The sequence below is a fragment of the Urtica dioica genome, chromosome 3, assembly GCF_054948205.1.
Source record: "Urtica dioica subsp. dioica isolate 48M chromosome 3, U.dioica_male_clone48M_v1_H2, whole genome shotgun sequence".
NCBI lineage: Eukaryota > Viridiplantae > Streptophyta > Magnoliopsida > Rosales > Urticaceae > Urtica > Urtica dioica.
In genome coordinates, this window is record NC_142758.1 from 46,135,977 (window position 1) to 46,155,475 (window position 19,499).

At 39.2% G+C, this 19,499-nt stretch overlaps 1 non-coding gene and 1 pseudogene across 1 annotated transcript; both read left to right on the forward strand.

The window, feature by feature from the left end:
- The first annotated feature begins 6,856 nt into the window (after nucleotides 1–6,856).
- Nucleotides 6,857–6,995, forward strand: LOC149403151 (small nucleolar RNA Z247). Its single transcript, XR_016296254.1, has one exon. It is a non-coding gene; the product is annotated as a small nucleolar RNA Z247 (small nucleolar RNA).
- Nucleotides 6,996–11,524: 4,529 nt separating this feature from the next.
- On the forward strand, nucleotides 11,525–14,287 carry LOC149403152 (uncharacterized; annotated as a pseudogene).
- The last annotated feature ends 5,212 nt before the right edge of the window (nucleotides 14,288–19,499 follow it).

The window sequence follows — 19,499 nt, forward strand, 5'->3', positions numbered from 1 at the left end:
TTAATTTCATTTAATTGAGCGGGATAATGTAATTGATTTCCACTGTGGAAATAAAGTGACGGATATTTTGTAATCAGATCTCTTTGTTGAGAAATGGACCAATCCAGTTCATTTCTCTTCTTTGTTCCTACAAGCAGTCGTTTTCGGTGTCTGCATCGAGTTCTATGTCGTTATTTATAGGGCGGGTAATGTGTTATTTACTATTTCTATAATATCCAACCCATACTCGGAAGAACAAATCTTTTTGAAAACAAATTAATCCCTAATTCCTTGAAAAGTTATTCGCTTGTTACTCTTCATGTCGCTCAAATCTCGTAGACGACCAAAATTTTACCTTCGACGATGACTGGCGTTAATAATTATATACTAGAAAGATGTATTGATTAGGCAATAACTATATCGTTTGCAATTTCTCGTGAGCTTATAGACACATTGTCGTTCGATGACCGTTGTTTCAGAGATATTGGCACTAATTGTCTATAAATTTTTTATAATAAAGACTTATAATTCACTTATAAATGACATTTTTATTTGATACTAGCTAACCTAGGGGTGAAATCGGTTCGGTTCGGTTCGGTTTTGGACCTATTTGAAAACCGAAATCGAATTTTCGGTTTTGAAAATTTTGGACAAATAACCGAACCGAATTGGTCAAAACCCGAAAATCGGTTAACCGAATTTTCGGTTAACCGGTTTTGTAAAACCGATAACCAGTTTTATAACCGTTTTAAAACTGGTTAACCAGTTTTGAAACCGGTTAACCGATTTCAAAACTGGTTAACCAGTTTTAAAGATGTTACAATTATCCAAATCGGTTATCCGGTTTCAAAACTGGATAAAAAAAATCGGTTAAATAACCGATAACCGAATTTTTTAATTTTCAAAACCGATAACTGAACCGATTCTTAAATTCGGTTTCGGTTAACCGAACCGAATTTTCGGTTTGATGACGTGGCACCGAATTTCGATTCCGGATCGGTTCGGTTATCTGTTTAACCAATTTTCGGTCAATTTTTGTACATCCCTAAGCTTACCCGCTTGTTATATGATATAAACGGGTCGAGTACTAATCGTCCAAAACAAGTTTACGGGTAAAACCCATTAACGTGTAAACATAAAGTACATGAAATACCATTTAACTTGTTTTGTATATAAGTATGAATTATCTTTTGCTTCATTATTCTCGTTTTGAAAAATTGACAAACAAGCAAAAATAAGAAAATAAAATTCCTTGATAAGCAAGCTCTCTTCAACCAAGCGATGTTGGCAAGCAAGGTCGAGGTATTCTCTCTCACTCCGCATCACTAACTGCTCGACTTTTGAAAGCAAAATGTTTTCCTCGTTGTTCCTTCAACTCGGCTCGGGTTTCTTCGGCTTCAGCCATGTGACGACGAGAGATTTCGGACAAGGGCTTCAGCTCGGCTCAGGACATTGGTATCCGTTTAGGGCCCCGTGAGCGGAACAAAGCGGCCCATATTCTTGCCCGCGAATCATTAACTACCACGGTCATATGAAAGTAATTAAAAAGGTCAAAAAATTTATGACACGATCTTTATACCTCGTACCATATATATATATATATATATATATATATATATATATATATATAATAATTCAATATATTTTTACAACAGAGAAATCACTTCATTTGAATAGTTGCTGCCAAATCGACGGCAACAAAATGTTCAATACGAAGACACTCATATAACCAAACTATATTAATCTGATAATTAAAACACTATCTGGCTAGTGTATGTACTACATGGTTTCCTTGACGAAAAAACATGAGAGCAGTATTGAACTCCAACATCCAAAAATAGACGATGGATATCACGTACCACCGATTCCACAGGGACAGGGCAGTCGCGATTGCTCAAACAGCAATGAGATTGTGACTCTCCACCTTGTCGATGCGGAGGTCGTTAGCTTTTGGAATTTACAGCTCCTCCTGAATCGCAACACATTATGCGCTCAGCGGGTCATAGAGGTTATCAATCCGGTGGCAAAAAGCTCCAACAACCCAGGCTCGTTCTGATTCCTGTCCTTGGTATCGACGCGTTGGTGTTGAGCTTAAATTTTCCAGGTTCAGAGGATTCCACGTCTTTGATCTCTCATCTTGACGGGACTGACGAGTCTCAGTACAACTATTCGCCAAGGTGAATTCTACAACAACCATTCGCTAGCCGTCGATGGAATACACTCATTCAATATTTACATCATACATCGTATCAGCAATTACATTGAATATTTAAGCACAAATTACAAGATATAATCTTCAAACGTCAATAATGCATTTTTTAAAGATTGAACTATTGCCTTCTCATAAGAGGTTGTCTCGCCACCCAAACTAAAACTCTTTTGAGAGTTACGTTATATCATATTAAATCAAGAGTCAGCTTATCGATTTAATTGTACTCTTAACTGATAGACATTCAAATATTTCTTCATTGTACTACGCATCCACGTTGTTTTATATGATCTTTTTTCGTTGAACAATATGGCAAAAATTGTTACAAAAAAAATAGAAATAAGAAAACCAAGCAATCTTTATGAAATCGAAACGTTATTAGAGCAGTCACCAAAGAGCCATGTGGTTAAAACAACGAGAGGAGCATTTCATGTCCAACCAACATAAATAAATAAAACAAAAAGAAGTCAAGAGTAAGCTTTTCATGACCAAACAGCATGAAAACAAGACGAAACGAACTTGGCATGTTTGACCACTCTATTTCATTGTTATTTAACTAAATTAGTTAGTAGAGAATATTAGTTACCAGCAAGTCAGTAGAGAAATTTTAGGAGACAAATAGTTGTGTATACTTATCATAATTATTCCTTAAAAAAAAAATTATCATAATTATTTATCTTTCGATCTTAGTTATTATGAAGTAAATATTTTTCACTAATATGTAACCACACACCGTGTGTCACACCTGCCCATAAATATACGGTAATCATAATGAATAAAATACAAGCCCGGCCAATCTCAGAATATCATAACCTCTCTCTTTAAAAAAAAACTCAGAATCCAAAAATGGTGTCGTTCCAATTTCTGTTTGTGATAGCCTTCTTCACTATCTTCTTCAACATCACAGTTTCAAACGGCTCTAATTTCTCCGAGTGCAATAGAGACGATCTTCAATCACTCAACAACTTCAAGAGCGGAATCTCCAACGACTCTTTGGGCCGTCTGGACACGTGGCAGGGCCTGATTTGCTGCGAATGGCGAGGCATCCGATGCGATAACGTCACCGGAAGAGTCACCGAGATCAATCTCGGTCTGAAATTCGGACACGGTATTTTCGCGGTTTCGATGAATGGTTCGATATCCGACGATGCATTCGCTCTCTTGTCGTCCCTCGAAGTCCTGAACATCAACAGGCAAATAGATATCGCGGGAAAAATTCCTCCGAACATCGGTCGGACCAATCCGAATCTCAGAAAGCTAATTCTCTTCGACAACAGCCTCACCGGTCCGTTGCCGGAGAGTATCGGTTTATTGTCGAAGCTTGAGGAGCTTAGGCTCGAACAGAATTATCTCTCCGGATCGCTTCCTTCGAGCCTCGGAGCCTTGAAGAATCTCCACACACTCCATCTTTTCACCAACAACTTTTCCGGTCCGATCCCGGAGAGCTTTTCGAACCTGACCAAATTACTAGATTTTGATGCTCACGGGAATTCTCTGAGTGGAGAAATTCCCGAGAGAATCGGGGATTTAAAGCTTCTGGTCAATCTCGATCTCTCGGCGAATCACTTGTCGGGTAATATTCCGGTCTCCATCGGAAACCTGACTTCCGTCGAGAACGTAGACTTCACCGACAACAATCTCTCGGGCAAGATTCGATTTCCTATGGTGCCCGGCCAATTGAAGTCTCTCAACTTTCTCATGCTCAGTAACAACAGTCTCTCCGGAGAAATCCCGGCCTCGTTCGGAAGCCTCCAATCTCTCCTGAGATTGCATCTATCGAACAATCAGCTCGTCGGAGAAACCCCATCCGAAATCGGAAACCTGACGAACCTCTATGAACTCTTCCTCGACGGAAACGATCTCTCCGGCAAAATCCCGGCAACAATCGGCGGAGCTTCTTCCTTGAACGAGCTGAGATTGGCTCGGAATCGGATCGAAGGACCGATTCCTGAATCCATTAGCTCGCTTCAAGGCCTAACCTCGATCGACTTGTCGTTTAATCTCCTTAACCTAACTACAATCCCGAATTCGATCCTCAAACTTTTGTCTCTTTCTCAGATACACCTCGCAGGATGCGGATTGAGAGGTCCGATTCTCGAGGCTCTGCTTCTAACTCCGTTATGGTTCACCGAGCTTGATTTATCGTTCAATGGCTTGAACGGCTCGATCCCGGCTGGGCTTGGGAAGTATTCGGCTCTTTCCTATCTCAATCTCTCTGCCAATTCTCTGGAATCGGAGATTCCAGATTCGTTCTACAATCTCGGCGGTCTTGAAGCCCTCGATCTGAGCTCGAACAGACTCACTGGTACGGTCGGTCGAATCTTCGATATCTATCCGAAGATTCTGAACATGTCCATGAATTTGTTCGAGGGAAGATTTCCGGAAGTGATTTGGAATACGATCAGGCTGAAGTCACTGGATTTGAGCTGGAACAGGCTAGGGTTTGAGCTGCCTGATTCCATAGCCAATTTGAGCTCTGTGGAGACTCTGAAGCTTCAGGGAAACGGGTTTACCGGTGAGATTCCGGAGGGATTTTCGAAGATGAAGAGTTTGAGGGATTTGGATTTGTCTTACAATCACTTGGAAGGTGAGATTCCCAAGGCAGAGCCTTTGATTAGCTTTCCTCCGAGCGCTTTTGAGGGCAACAATGGCTTGTGTGGGAAACCTCTCAAACCATGCAACTGATTTCTTTTTTTCTTTTTTCTTTGAGAGTATAGTGTAATTGATTAATAAAAAATCGGAATAAAGTTTGAGAATTTTTGTTACCTTTTCTTTGTCGTCTTTTTGTTTGCTGTCGTTTTAAGTGACTTTCATACTTCTATGTCGTTTGCATTATTCCATGTTGTTCGTCTTCGTCTATGAAGATCTCGCTCTCTTCAACCAAGCAATGCATTTGGCACAAAATGTTTTTCAAAGTACATATGCATTTTGTGCCATATGTTTTTCTATATTCCATGTTTTTCATCCACGTTTTATATGATTTTTTTCAACAACCAATATGGCACAAAATGTTATGAAAAATGGAAATAAGAAAATCAAGCTGTGAGATTTATCAGCTTCAAGTGACGTTATGTTGATTAATTTTCTTTGTATGTACTGTCGTTTTACATAGTCTGTTAAAATTTGCTAACATGTCAACCAGGTGTGTAGGAATTGGTGCTTATAGAATTGGCTCTAATATCTGCAATAAATCAGAGTTGGTCGTCTAATCAATTCAGTTCTATTCAAAGAGAGAGAGAGAGAGAGAGAGAGAGAGAGAGAGAGAGAGAGAGAGAGAGAGAGAGAGAGAGAGAGAGAGAGAGAGAGAGAGAGAGAGAGAGAGAGAGAGAGAGAGAGAGAGAGAGAGAGAGAGAGAGAGAGGGAATTTGGAAAACACATTGAGAGAGAGTGAATCATCTGTGAGGAAGGAAAATCTTGCTCGGGAAACAGGAGTGATTCAGTTTTATTGTGTAATTCTCGCTGGTCTGAAGTTCGTTGTAAAGACGGTGAAGAAGGAAGAAGATAAGCCACATTGTTCTTGGTTTTATTCACTCAAACTACCTTCATTGAGAAGTTTACGGGGACTAAGCTTTTGAGCTGAATCTTGTCAACAAATCGTTGTATTCTTGTGTGTGATGTTTGCGTACTGGGCAAGTTTTAGCTCGTGTTTGTGAAATCTGGTGATTCAAATTCCTACACAAGCAATTTTAATTTTATTAAGTGATATAAAACGACAGTGTCAGGTATTAAGTGATATAAAACGACAGTGAAACCAAAAGATCAAACCTGACACTGTCGTTTTAATCCTTATCCATTCTCCCGCTCCTCTTTCTCCAAAGTAAGCTTTTCCCGCTCAGCTTGGCTTGGACCACTCCACACGTGTCAGCCTCTCCTCTTCTCGTACAAACAGTAGCTCTCCTATTGGTGACTGAGACTTGACAAGGATTGGTATCACAACGGGAATATCCCTGCCAGGCTGTCTTGACAGCTTGCATTCTTATCCCTTCATACATCTCTTTCTGTATAAAGCTTGTAGGCCTGCGTGCCTTTAATATTATCAATGAATACAATAATATTTGTTGCTTCTTTTATCCAAAAATACTCTGTCTAGTTTCTCTTTATGGTATCAGAGCAATACCAGGAATGACAGACCTACCCACTCCCCTAGAGCAAAGCTCTCAGACCGAAGGTCAAACCTTCATCCCACAAACACCTCATTCCTACTTCATAAATCCCTCCAACCAATCTCTCACCATTAGACTCTCAGACACAAACTATTTGGTGTGGAGGCAACAAGTTCTCTCCAATGTCAGGGGCTATGGCCTTGAAGGCTTTCTTTTTGGAAAAATACCAAAACCAACGGAGTTCTTTGAAGCATCAGATCCAGTCACCGGGCGTGCCATTCAAGGCCAACCCAATGGTGAATACACCACCTGGGTCAGACAGGACCAACTTCTTGCCTCTTGGCTGTTGGCTTCCATGTCGGAATCGGTGCTTGTCAACATGGTGGGCTTTGAAACGGCCAGTGAAATCTGGGATTCACTAGAAAAGTCGTTTGCCTCCCAATCTCGTGCCAGAATCATGCAGTACAAGCTCCAACTCCAAACTCTCAAGAAAGGGAGTCTAACCATGAGGGAATATCTCACCAAGATGAAGGCGTACGCCGATGTTCTTGCCTCCGCAGGTCACAAGCTCAGCGAAGACGACCAGATCCTCCACATCCTCTCCGGGCTTGGACATGAGTACGATCCAGTGGTTGTTCCTATCACCTCGAAGACGGAGCCCTTTCTTCTGAAGGATGTTGCAGCACTCCTTCTGAGCTTTGAAACGAGGCTCGATCCTGCCGGAGATATAGTGGCTCCATCTGCTCAGTTCGCTTCCCAGTCACCTCACCAGCCTCCAAGAAAGACCTCCTTCCAGCAAGGACCACCAAGCAACCATCAACCGTCAGGCAGAGGCAATCACCGTGGACGAGGGCGAGGAGGCAGAGGCTGGAACAACAACAGCTGCGTCCAGTGCCAACTATGTGGAAAAATGGGCCACACCGTTCAACGGTGCTTCTACAGGTTTGACTCATCCTTTTCCGGCTCGTCACCAGCGTCATCACGTCAGGCAGGCCCCGATGGTGGATACAACAACAACAACTCCTCTGCCTTCTCGACCAACATCTCTACTTCAAACGACTCCACCGACAACTCAAGCTGGTTCCCAGACTCTGGAGCCACCAACCACGTGACGAATGACCTCAGCAACCTCAACCTTGGCTCGGAGTATAATGGTGGCAGCAAACTTCTTGTCGGAAATGGTGCAGGTTTGCGTATCTCTCATGTTGGCTCATCTATAGTTTCCTCAAAAAACTCTCCCACCTTTTTACTCTCAAATCTGCTCCATGTACCTCATATCACAAAAAACCTCCTAAGTGTTTCACAATTTGCTCTTGACAATCACGTTTATTTTGAATTTCACCCAAATTTTTGTCTTGTAAAGGACCAGGCCACGGGGGAGGTGCTACTGCGAGGGAGTCTTGATTGGGGTCTCTACCGCTTCCATCTCAACACTCATCATGATCCTCAAGCTTCACCACACACCAAATCACTTAGAACTAGTCTCAATCAGCCTTTACCTTCAATCAAAAACACTGATCTATGTTTATCTAGTGTCTCTAGTCCAGCTCTTCCAAAAGAGGCGTTCGAAGCCAATGCCCAATCTTCAATGGACATTTGGCACCGACGCCTTGGACACCCAGCAAGTAAAGTTGTGCAACAAATTCTTCAAAGTTGTAATTTGCTCAAAGAAATGAAAAGTACCTTCCATTTTTGTCAAGCTTGTCACTTGGGAAAGAGTCACAAACAACATTTTTCTTCATCTACTACTGTTTACAATGAGCCTTTTGCCTTGATTCATTCTGATTTGTGGGGGCCCTCTCCGGTCATTTCTCGGAGCGGTTTCAGATACTATGTAAACTTCATTGATGCTCACTCAAGATACACATGGATTTACCTACTAAAAACTAAATCTGAAGTCTTTGACACTTTCGTTTACTTCAAAAAAATGATTGAAAACCAGTTTAATACAACCATCAAAATGATCCAAAGTGATTGGGGAGGGGAGTACCGGTCACTACAACCCTTTTTCTCCAAACACGGAATCCTTCATAGGCTTTCCTGTCCCCACACACCTGAGCAAAACGGCACCGCTGAGCGTAAATACCGTCACATTGTTGAATCCAGCCTTACACTCCTTGCTCAATCCAATCTCCCACTTCGATTTTGGGAAGATGCCTTCACCTCAAGCGTCTTTCTAATCAACAGACTCCCGTCAAAGACTCTCAAAGCACAAGACCCCCCTCGAGATCCTCCACAAGGTAACACCCAATTACTCTTTTCTCAAGGTCTTTGGTTGCGCTTGCTATCCTCACACTCGACCCTACAACACTCACAAGCTACAATTTAGGTCCAAACCTTGCACTTTCATCGGCTATAGCAACCAACACAAAGGATACAAGTGTATTGATTCCCAAAATCGCCTCTTCATCTCTCGGGATGTCCCCTTTGATGAAAACACCTTTCCTTTTGCCAACTCCCCAACAGATCTCAATAGTCATCATGTCACAAACTTCTTTCCCTCACCCTCTTTAGTTGTGATCCAACCGCCCACACAACCACCTTCCGCCACCAATCAATCCTTGACTATCCATGAGCAAACCGCTGAGGATACCACTCATATTCCTTCCCAAGATTTTGTTTCACCATCTACTAATCCCGATGTCCAAGATGACATCATTGCTTCTTCTCCTTGTGTTCAGGAACAGACTGAGGAGCTCTCACTCACCGAGCAGCCTGGAAACACCCACTGCATGATGACTCGCTCTAAGGCTGGGGTTTTCAAACCTAAGGTCTTCGCTGCTCATTCGTCACTTACCGAACCCCGTGAACCGGAGTCTCTCTCTGAGGCTGCTCAATCTTCCGGCTGGGCAGCAGCAATGAATGAAGAGATTCATGCTCTTCATCGCAATCAAACCTGGTCTCTTGTCGAAGCACCAACCAATCGTCGCATCATCGGCTCTAAATGGGTGTACCGCGTCAAGAAACGCGCTGATGGGAGTGTATCACGACTCAAAGCCCGCCTCGTCGCTAAAGGCTTTAATCAAGTCGCTGGTCTTGATTTCACCGAGACTTTCTCGGCCGTTGTCAAGCAAACTACGATCCGTATCGTCCTCACGATTGCTCTCTCCTTTGGTTGGCCCACTCGACAACTCGACGTCAACAATGCCTTTCTCAACGGCACCATTGATGAAGAAGTATATATGGCGCAACCCCCCGGCTTTGAAGACCCATCCAAACCAGCTCATGTGTGTCGCTTGCATAAAGCTCTTTACGGATTGAAGCAAGCCCCAAGGGCATGGTTTGAAAAACTCCGACTTTGGCTTCTTCACGCCAGCTTCGTCAACTCTCGAGCTGACAACTCGTTGTTCCTTCGCTTTACCAACAACTCCACGGTGTTCTTATTGGTGTACGTAGATGATATTATCGTTGTTGGGAGTTCCTCCTCGGAAATCAACTCTCTCACCGGTCTTCTTCATCAACAATTTGCTCTTAAAGACCTTGGTCCCCTTCACTACTTTCTTGGTGTCGAGGTCACTCCTACAACCACCGGACTTCATCTTAGTCAGTCGGCCTACATCTCGGATCTTCTCAGACGTGTTGGCATGGACGGTGCTGCTGCCTCACCTACTCCAATGATCTCGAATCTCCGGCTCTCGGCCTACGATGGTGATCCTATTGAGGAGGGCACCAAATATCGTAGCATCGTCGGAGCCTTGCAATACGCCACCATCACGTGGCCAGAGATCTCCTACAGCGTTAACAAGCTCAGCCAGTTTATGCACTGCCCCTTGGATCGACATTGGAAGGCCCTCAAGCGTGTTCTTCGATATCTGAAAGGCACCCTTAGTCACGGTCTTCACATGTCTCCGTCAAATGCGCTCAACTTGGTTGGCTTCTCCGATGCCGATTGGGCAACAGACATTGATGACAGGAAGTCCACAACAGGGTTGTGCATATACTTTGGAGGCAATTTAGTCGCTTGGTCGTCAAAGAAACAAAGCACCGTGTCCCGATCCTCCACAGAATCAGAATATAGAGCTCTAGCCTCTACAACCGCTGAGTTACTCTGGCTCAAGTCACTACTTCAGGAACTCAGAATCAAACAACCAAAAACTCCAGTGATTTGGTGTGACAATCTGGGGACAGTCTCACTCTCCGCCAATCCGGTGCTGCACGCAAGAACGAAACACATAGAGCTTGATCTTTATTTTGTCAGGGAACAAATCGCTCGCAAAACTCTGTGCGTAAACCATGTCCCAGCCACAGACCAAGCCGCAGATATTTTCACGAAGCCTCTCTCTGGAAGCTTCTTTGAGAAACTCAGGAACAAGCTCAAGGTGATACCATTGGGAGCGCTAGAAATGAGGGGGAATATTAAGTGATATAAAACGACAGTGAAACCAAAAGATCAAACCTGACACTGTCGTTTTAATCCTTATCCATTCTCCCGCTCCTCTTTCTCCAAAGTAAGCTTTTCCCGCTCAGCTTGGCTTGGACCACTCCACACATGTCAGCCTCTCCTCTTCTCGTACAAACAGTAGCTCTCCTATTGGTGACTGAGACTTGACAAGGATTGGTATCACAACGGGAATATCCCTGTCAGGCTGTCTTGACAGCTTGCATTCTTATCCCTTCATACATCTCTTTCTGTATAAAGCTTGTAGGCATGCGTGCCTTTAATATTATCAATGAATACAATAATATTTGTTGCTTCTTTTATCCAAAAATACTCTGTCTAGTTTCTCTTTAAATTTATGAAACTGAAACGTTGTTAGAGCAGAGACTATAGAGAGAACTTTTCAGGTCCAACAAACATCCCAAAAAATTGTCAAGATTGAGCATTTCATGTCCAAACCGCAAGAAAACAAGATGAACGAACTTGGCATGTTTGACCACTTTACTTTATTTCATTTCTATTTCACTAAATTAAATTCAAATTGAATTGTGGAACGAATAACGTTGCAAGAATTAGTAATTAGTAGAAAATATAAGCCACTAGCAAATCAGTAGAGAAATTTTAGGAGACAAATAGTCGTGTATACTTATTATAACTATTTATATTGATTTTAGTTATGATATTCAATCAAGTAAATATTTTTCATTGCTCTCCATTAACGTACGTCATCAATGCAATATGTAACCACACAGTTGCCCATATTTATATATACAGAAATCACAATGAATAAAATACAAGCCCGGCCAATCCCAGAATATCATAAGCTCTTTCTTTCAAAAAATTCAATTCCAAAAAATGGTGTCATTCCAGTTTCTGTTTGTGACAGCCTTCTTCAATATCTTCTTCCACATCACAGTTTCAAACGGCTCTATTTTCTCCGAATGCAACAAAGACGATCTTCAATCTCTCAACGACTTCAAGAGCGGAATCTACTACGACTCTTCGGCCCGTTTGCACACGTGGCAGGGCCTGATTTGCTGCGAATGGCAAGGCATTGTGTGCGATAACGTCACCGGAAGAGTCACCGAAATCAATCTCCCGGGTCTGATCTCGGAGCCGCTTCCTTTCCAGGCCATGATGGACGGTTCGATATCCGACGATTCATTTTCTCTCTTGTCGTCCCTCGAAGTCCTCGACCTCGGACTGCAATTGAATCTCTCCGGCAATGTTCCTCCGGCGATCGGTCGGCACAATCCGAATCTGAGACAGCTGTATCTCTCCAGCAACAAGCTCACCGGTCCGTTGCCGGAGAGTATCGGATTGTTGTCGAAGCTCGAGGAGCTCTACCTCGATGAAAACCAGCTCTCCGGATCGCTTCCTTCGAGCCTCGGAGCCTTGAAGAATCTCCAGAGGCTCGATCTTCACTCGAACAACTTTTCCGGTTCGATCCCCAAGAGCTTCTTGAACCTGACGAGCTTAATAACGGCCGATCTTCGCCAGAATTCTCTGAGCGGAGATATTCCCGAGAGAATCGGGGATTTAAAGTCTCTGACTCAGCTCGATCTCTCGGCGAATCACTTGTCGGGGAATATCCCGCCGTCATTCGGAAACTTGACTTCCGTCGAGCAAATAAACTTCGCCGGCAACAAACTCTCCGGCGAGATTCGATTTCCTTCGATCCCCGGCCAATTGGCGTCCCTTGAGTACCTTGATTTACGCAACAACCATCTCTCCGGAGAAATCCCAGCCTCTTTCGGAAGCCTCCGGTCTCTCAAACTGTTGGATCTATCGGAAAATCAGCTCCGCGGAGAAATCCCCTCCGAAATCGAAAACCTGAGAAATCTCGAGAACCTCTACCTCGACGGAAACAATCTCTCCGGAAGGATTCCGGCGACGATCAGTGGAGCTTCTAAACTGGCCACTCTGTTATTGGCTCGTAATCGGATCGAAGGACCAATTCCCGAATCCCTTAGCTCGCTCAAAAAGCTAGGAGAGATCGACTTGTCATTCAATCTCCTAAACCTAACTTCAATCCCGAAAACGATCCTTGAACTTTCTCTGGCTGGGTTATACCTCGCCGGATGCGGAATCAGAGGACCGATCCCCGAAGCTCTGTTTTTATTGAGGATGAGAGTTATTTCTTCTCTTTGTATTCGGAGATAACTTAGTTAGCAAGTCACTAAACCAGCTCGCTACCAGCTTGTCTACCAGCTCGCTTATCTCCTCAGCTCGCTCAATATACCAGCTCGCTACCAGCTCGTTTATCTCCTCAGCTCACTCTGAATTCTTAATATTATAAACGATGTCGTTTCCTTTTTTCTCGGCTTACTCACACACGGTGTCGTTTCACTGTGTGAGTTAGTTAGGCTTTTACTGTTTGGCTGTTATAAAAGCCTTATTTGTTCTGTAATTCTTTTTAGATCAAATCAATATAATTTTCTCTTTTCTCTCTCGTTGTTCGTTTCTCCAATCTAGAGTTCTTGATTGTAATATGGTATCAGAGCTCCGCTACTCAAATTCTCAGAATCAAGAACTCTAGGGTTTCCTCTACTATCCTGCGTCTCGCTTCAATTCTTGCTCTGCATCAATGGAGTCCTATGAAGCCACGCCAACATCGGGGAATACTGCTGTCACTGGAGGATCGACTCGTAGATCCGAAATCGATGATCCTACTGGACTGTTCTACATTCACCACTCTGATTCTCCAGGAGTCATCTTAGTCTCTCAACTCCTCAATGGCGATAACTACGTCTCGTGGTCAAGATCTATGAAGATCGCCTTGTCCGTGAAGAATAAGCTCGGATTCATTGATGGATCGATTGCCAAGCCAAAAATTTCCGATGCCGTCCTCTACAACGCCTGGAATCGCAACAACAACATTGTTCTCTCATGGATTCTGAACTCAGTGTCGAAAGAAATATCCTCAAGCATCTTGTTTGGAGATAGTGCTTTCGAAGTCTGGAAAGATCTTGAAGAACGCTATCAGCAATCAAACTCACTGAGGATCTTCCAATTGAAGAGAGAGCTGATGAACACATACCTCTCTTCGCTTGATTTATCGTTCAACGGCTTAAACGGCTCGATCCTGGCCTGGCTCGGAAAGGATTAGCTTCTTTACTCTCTCAACCTCTCTTCGAATTTTCTGGAATCGGAGATTCCAGATTCGATTTACAACATAGATTATCTTGAAGTCCTCGATCTGAGCTCGAACAGACTCACTGGTACAGTCAGTCGAATCCTCGGTCGAATCCCCGGTAATAGCGATAAAATGCCAACAAGGTTTGTGAACTTGTCCGGGAATTCGTTGGTGGGTAGATTTCCGGAGCTGATTGGGGATCTGACGTCGCTGGAGACACTAGCCGGAACAAGCTAGGGTTTGGGCTGCCTGATTCCATAGCCAATTTGACCGGTCTGAGGACTCTGAAACTTCAGGGAAACAGGTTTACCGGTGAGATTCCGGAGCGGTTTTTTAACCTGACGAGATTGGAGGATTTGGACTTGTCGTATAATCGCTTGGAAGGTGAAATTCCTAAGGGACAGCCATTCATGAGCTTTCCTCCGAAAGCTTTTGAGGGCAACAATGGCTTGTGTGGGAAACCTCTCAAACCATGCAACTGATTTTTGTTTTTTTTTTAATTTTTACTTAAAAGGGAGAATGTAATTGATTTCAAATATAATCGAAATAAAGCGTGAGAACTTTTGTTATGTTTTCTCTTAGTTCGTGTTTAGCATCACTCTATTTTGTTGTGTGCGTTGCGAGTCGTGACAATACTATCATGGCCATTGGAATTGGAAGGACATTATATTGCCTTCTATTGTTTAACAAAAAGGGGTAAACAATAGAAGGCAATATAATCGGTACTTCTGTTAATAAAAATCTCATTGAAAGGTAAAATCAAATTAAACCAACCAAAAAATAATCGAGTTGGTCTGGATTGGTTTTTTCATATTATAATTATCGACAAATGACTTTATAACTCGAATGAAAATCATATATGTATATTATATCTAATACGTTATACCATATAAAATCAAAATTTTACTTATCTTTAGAAAGTTTACATATTAAAATAAAAATTACGCATATTTTTAATTACAAATCTTCTTGTATTCACAAATAATAAAGTATAATACTGAGTAATTTTTTATTTAATTATAATATTATTAAAAATGATATTTTTTTAACAATAATACATATAAAATATTTGCAATCTTAAACAAAATTAAAGGATTAACACCATCGGGTTGGTTTGGTTCAACTTAATCTCACGACTATAAAAAACCAAACCAACCCGAAACAATTGCGATTTGGGTTGGTTACAACCCAAACTTCATTAGATTTTAATGAGATGGTTTAAAAAGGAGTGCGATATGGTTTGGATGATCGGGTTGTTTGGTTTGACGGTTTTCATGAACACCCATGCCGTTGTGTATGCAATGGTAATAAATGGCTTAAAAAATTATAACGTTACACACAATAAAACTAAATACCCTTGAATGTTGTAATGGTTAGCTGAATCAATGGTGAAAAAAAATTATGTTCCAAAATGTGAAAATACTTCTTGAAGATCCATGATTACAAAGAAAAAATGGTACATGCAGCAAATGTGGGAAGCATTAAAAGTATCAAACTAGAGTCGAATGGATATCAGATTTGTTGAGAATTGCAGCTCAATTAATAGCTATGAATTTTTATTAATGATGCCTGAAAAAGAAAAATAAGAAAGAATTACTGAATAATAATCAAATATAAAAATATATTTATACTTTACTAAGTTACTCTAAATTTATTAAGTTATTAAATAACCAACATTTAGTTTATTAAAAAAAAACTAACGTTTCAATTTATTCAACAAAATAGCCATTTGGCGTAGCCCTTTATTTACAATTCATAGTTGTAAAAAAAACCATAAAATAGTTCATTCTAAATATAAATAGACTACTAAAAATGTATCATTAAACTTATAGAGTTGGTTTTACGCTTATATGTGAGTGTACATACACAGACTTCAGAGTCATGTAAAGAACTTTTAACTCTCTCTCTCTCTCTCTCTCCCTCATAACAAACAACCAGGCATAATGAATCAACTTGATATCTGAAAAAATAGTTAAAAAAAAAGTCCCACGTGAAAAACACATTGTAATTATTTTAGAGAAAGTAGGATATAAATAGCAAAAGTTTGTAATTGATACTTAATCAGCTTTAATTTAGCTCAACATATGAAATATGTCTGTAATATATCGAACCAAATAAAACCGATACAACAACTCTAATTCAGTTTAAGAGAATAAGAAATTTTGAATCTTCAAGAAAGAGTCTTGGACCTTAGAAACTCTCTATGTCGATGCTGACGAAGTCTCCAGCGCTTCCTCACTCCTCGGCAGCCGACAATTCTCCGCCTTCAGCGCCGGCTTAATAGATTCCGGGCATAAAGAAAAAGTTCGAAATAGGGCTGTTTTAATAAGAAAAATTAAAACATAAACCAACTTTCTTCTCTTTTTTCTTTTCTTAATTATATCTGTAGTACAATTGATAATTTTTACTAGAAGTATACATAATTATTCTTTGTTTATATTTAAAAATTAAGCTAAACAAAGAGTTAATTACAAAACTAATGTCTAATTGATATTTATGAGGCAAACATCAGAAATAATACAAAGGAAAAAAAAAAAGATAATAAATAAACAGAGTAATACAAATGATGATAAACGTCTTTATATTTATGTGAACACAAAAGAAACATAATTTGAAGAATATATATATAGAAAAATCGATATGGATATGTATAATTTTGTATGTGGACTCCTCTTCCTATTTATTTTTCTATATTACACGGTTTTTTATTCTTTTTTCTGAAATATGAAAATATTTTCTCTCATTTATATTTAACCTTTAGTGATTGAAAAAAAATATCATGCTTTAATAAATTTCTAAAATATGCATGATTTCATTTAAAATGATCCACATTTATATATATATATATATATATATATATATATATATATATATATATATATATATGCCTGTTTATAATTTGAATGCATAGTTTAATAGTATGTGTGTGTGACTATGAAAAATGATACACATATATAATGTTAATTTAATCTCAAAGATGTGTTTAAGATGCAATAGATATTTTTGATAAGTAATAAAGCCTCTAAGATTAACTATGTCACAAGAACACTTGAATGATACGAGTTAGTTAGGTTGTCTATTTAATATATATTATATATATATATATATATATATATATATATATATATATATATATATATTCTTCATAATATGCTCAAAAATGCATATTATTAACCTCGAGAGTCGAGTGGATACCAAATTTGTTGAGAATCGCTGTTCAATTAGTAACTCATAAAAAGAAGAAAGATTTACGAAATTAATCAAATATGATAATAAATTTATAATTAATCAAGCTACCAACGTTTTCATTTATTAATCAAAATAGCCGTTTGACTTGCGCAGTGACATTATGAGCATTTTAAAATTCCTATTCTGAACTAATCTCTTATACGGTATTATTTTATACACGATTTTAGATTTAAAATTCAAATATTATATTGACTCAACTACTATTTATTAATTTATTTCCAAAACAGTAGGAATCACTTATTCTTCATTTTATACGTTAATTTCTAGGGTTATTCGTTTTTCAATTTTTTTTCTTCAAATAATTCTGATTTTTCTATAACATTTATTCAATTCAAGCACTTTAATGTTGGTAGACCCTATTAAGTATTAGTAGCTTGTTTATCATGTTCCCTGGTAGGTCGGTTTGTGATGTATCTTGTTCGTAGATAAGGATTTATTTGGGTTGTTTTAGTTAGATTTACTTTTTTATGAATTTGATATTTTTCTTAGTCTTCTGATTTTGGAGTTTTGTCCACAGTTTTTGGGTGAATTTTCCATCTCTCGAGTCCTTTGTTCGACTTTTATGTCGTCTTTTGGAGGTGCATACATTCCAACGTTCTTCTCCAAGATTGGTGGTCCTCGAGCATTCTGGTCCGTACATTAACCTCAGAGGATTTTGTGAAAGAGCTAGTTAGTTTCTTAAATTTATGTGTATTTTAACTTCCAATCGTCGAAACTTCTCATACGACGTGCATTGATATCATATTCTAGTCTTATATCAATGTTGTGTTAAGGTCTAATTTTTCTAGGTTGGAAGATGTTTGGTATTTTTCTAATATGCAAAATAAAAAGTACAGGTGGAGCTACTTTGTAAATTTTTAGGGTAAAAACATGGCAAAAAGTGTATAATTTTTTGGGGGGATGGGCCAAGGTTTGAAATACCAATTACTCTCACTATATCGCGGTTTCAATTTTATTGGTTTACCTCTTACCGTCCGTGCTATACCGTGGTATTCGACGGAGGTATACTGTGAGGTATTACAGAAACATATTAATTTACAATGAATGATATATGAAGTACTTTCTAAAATAATTGCGGAATTTTCTAAGAAAAAAATTGCAATGTTTGCAGAATTTGCGAAAAGTAAAGACAATTGTGGAATATGCCTAAATCTCTACCATGGGCATGCGGGACCCGAGCGAGATCCGTGCAAAAAAATGCGGTAATTGAATCCATGCTGGGAGGGAGATAGCTATGTCTCTGATGTTGGTACTCTTGGATATTAAGTCAATTATCTAATAAATTGTCTCTTCTTGTAAAAAAATAAAAATAATGTACCCCATCCCTTTTAAACAAGAACTGGCTCTAGGTCCCTTCTTCCCTCTATGTGGATTGATTTTCCGCCCCTTTGTATCTCATATTTTTTTTATTGTCGATTTGACTTTTGCTCCGTGAGAGCTTATAATATGATTATTTCCTAAAAAAAAAAAAAAAAGTTGAGTTCGAGTCGCCTTAAAAAAAAACATAGTTATCCGGTTCTATTAATAGTCTTTTATAAATGTGTGATATGATTAAAGTGCTTGAGTGATAAAGATTTATCACAAGACTAAACAAGATATCACTTTTACATCTGTTTTTTGATAAATAGATCGGCATGCATGATTTAAAGGGATGCTATTAAACGGAGCACAAAGATCACACCAAAGCAAAGAAATATAGATAATAACGATATATATATATATATATATATATATATATATATATATATATATGCTTTTTTTGTAAAGATATATAAGCACGAATTTTCATTTACTTTTTAGACAATTTAATAATATATACATACAACAATATAAGTATAATATATTACCACGTAACATAGCAAGAGCTAGACATATACTATTTAGATTTATTATCTTGAAATTCTAATTTGATTATCTAATAATTAAGATAATAACTCAAATTAAGAGAAAAAGGCATATGTTATAGTTTTACACTGTGAAAGATAAACATAAGTTCAACTTTATATTTTTAATATTTAAATGATTGAGATATAATTGTAATTTAGGGTATTCATTAGACTATTTCAAACAGTTTCTTCCATAATATTGTATACATAACATAATACAATTTAATATACATATAGTTAAATAACTATTTTATGCAGCTATATTGGTTAAATTTTAATTTCAAATCAGAAAAAATTAAAATTAAATTAGCTCAGATATAGTCAAAATTATAAGTTGCATCTAAACAAAATAGCTCAAATTTAACGCTGTCTATAAAAATATTGACACCGTCTTTAAAAATTTGATATACGTATATAAGATATTTATGTTGTATGTAATTTTATAGACCAATAAATATATCAAGAGGGTGTGTTCTAAAAGGTGGTGGTCGATAAAAAAAAACGAGAAAGGTGGTCGATCCAGCCGGATTTGATCCAAGAGGTAGCGATGCTTTGTTCT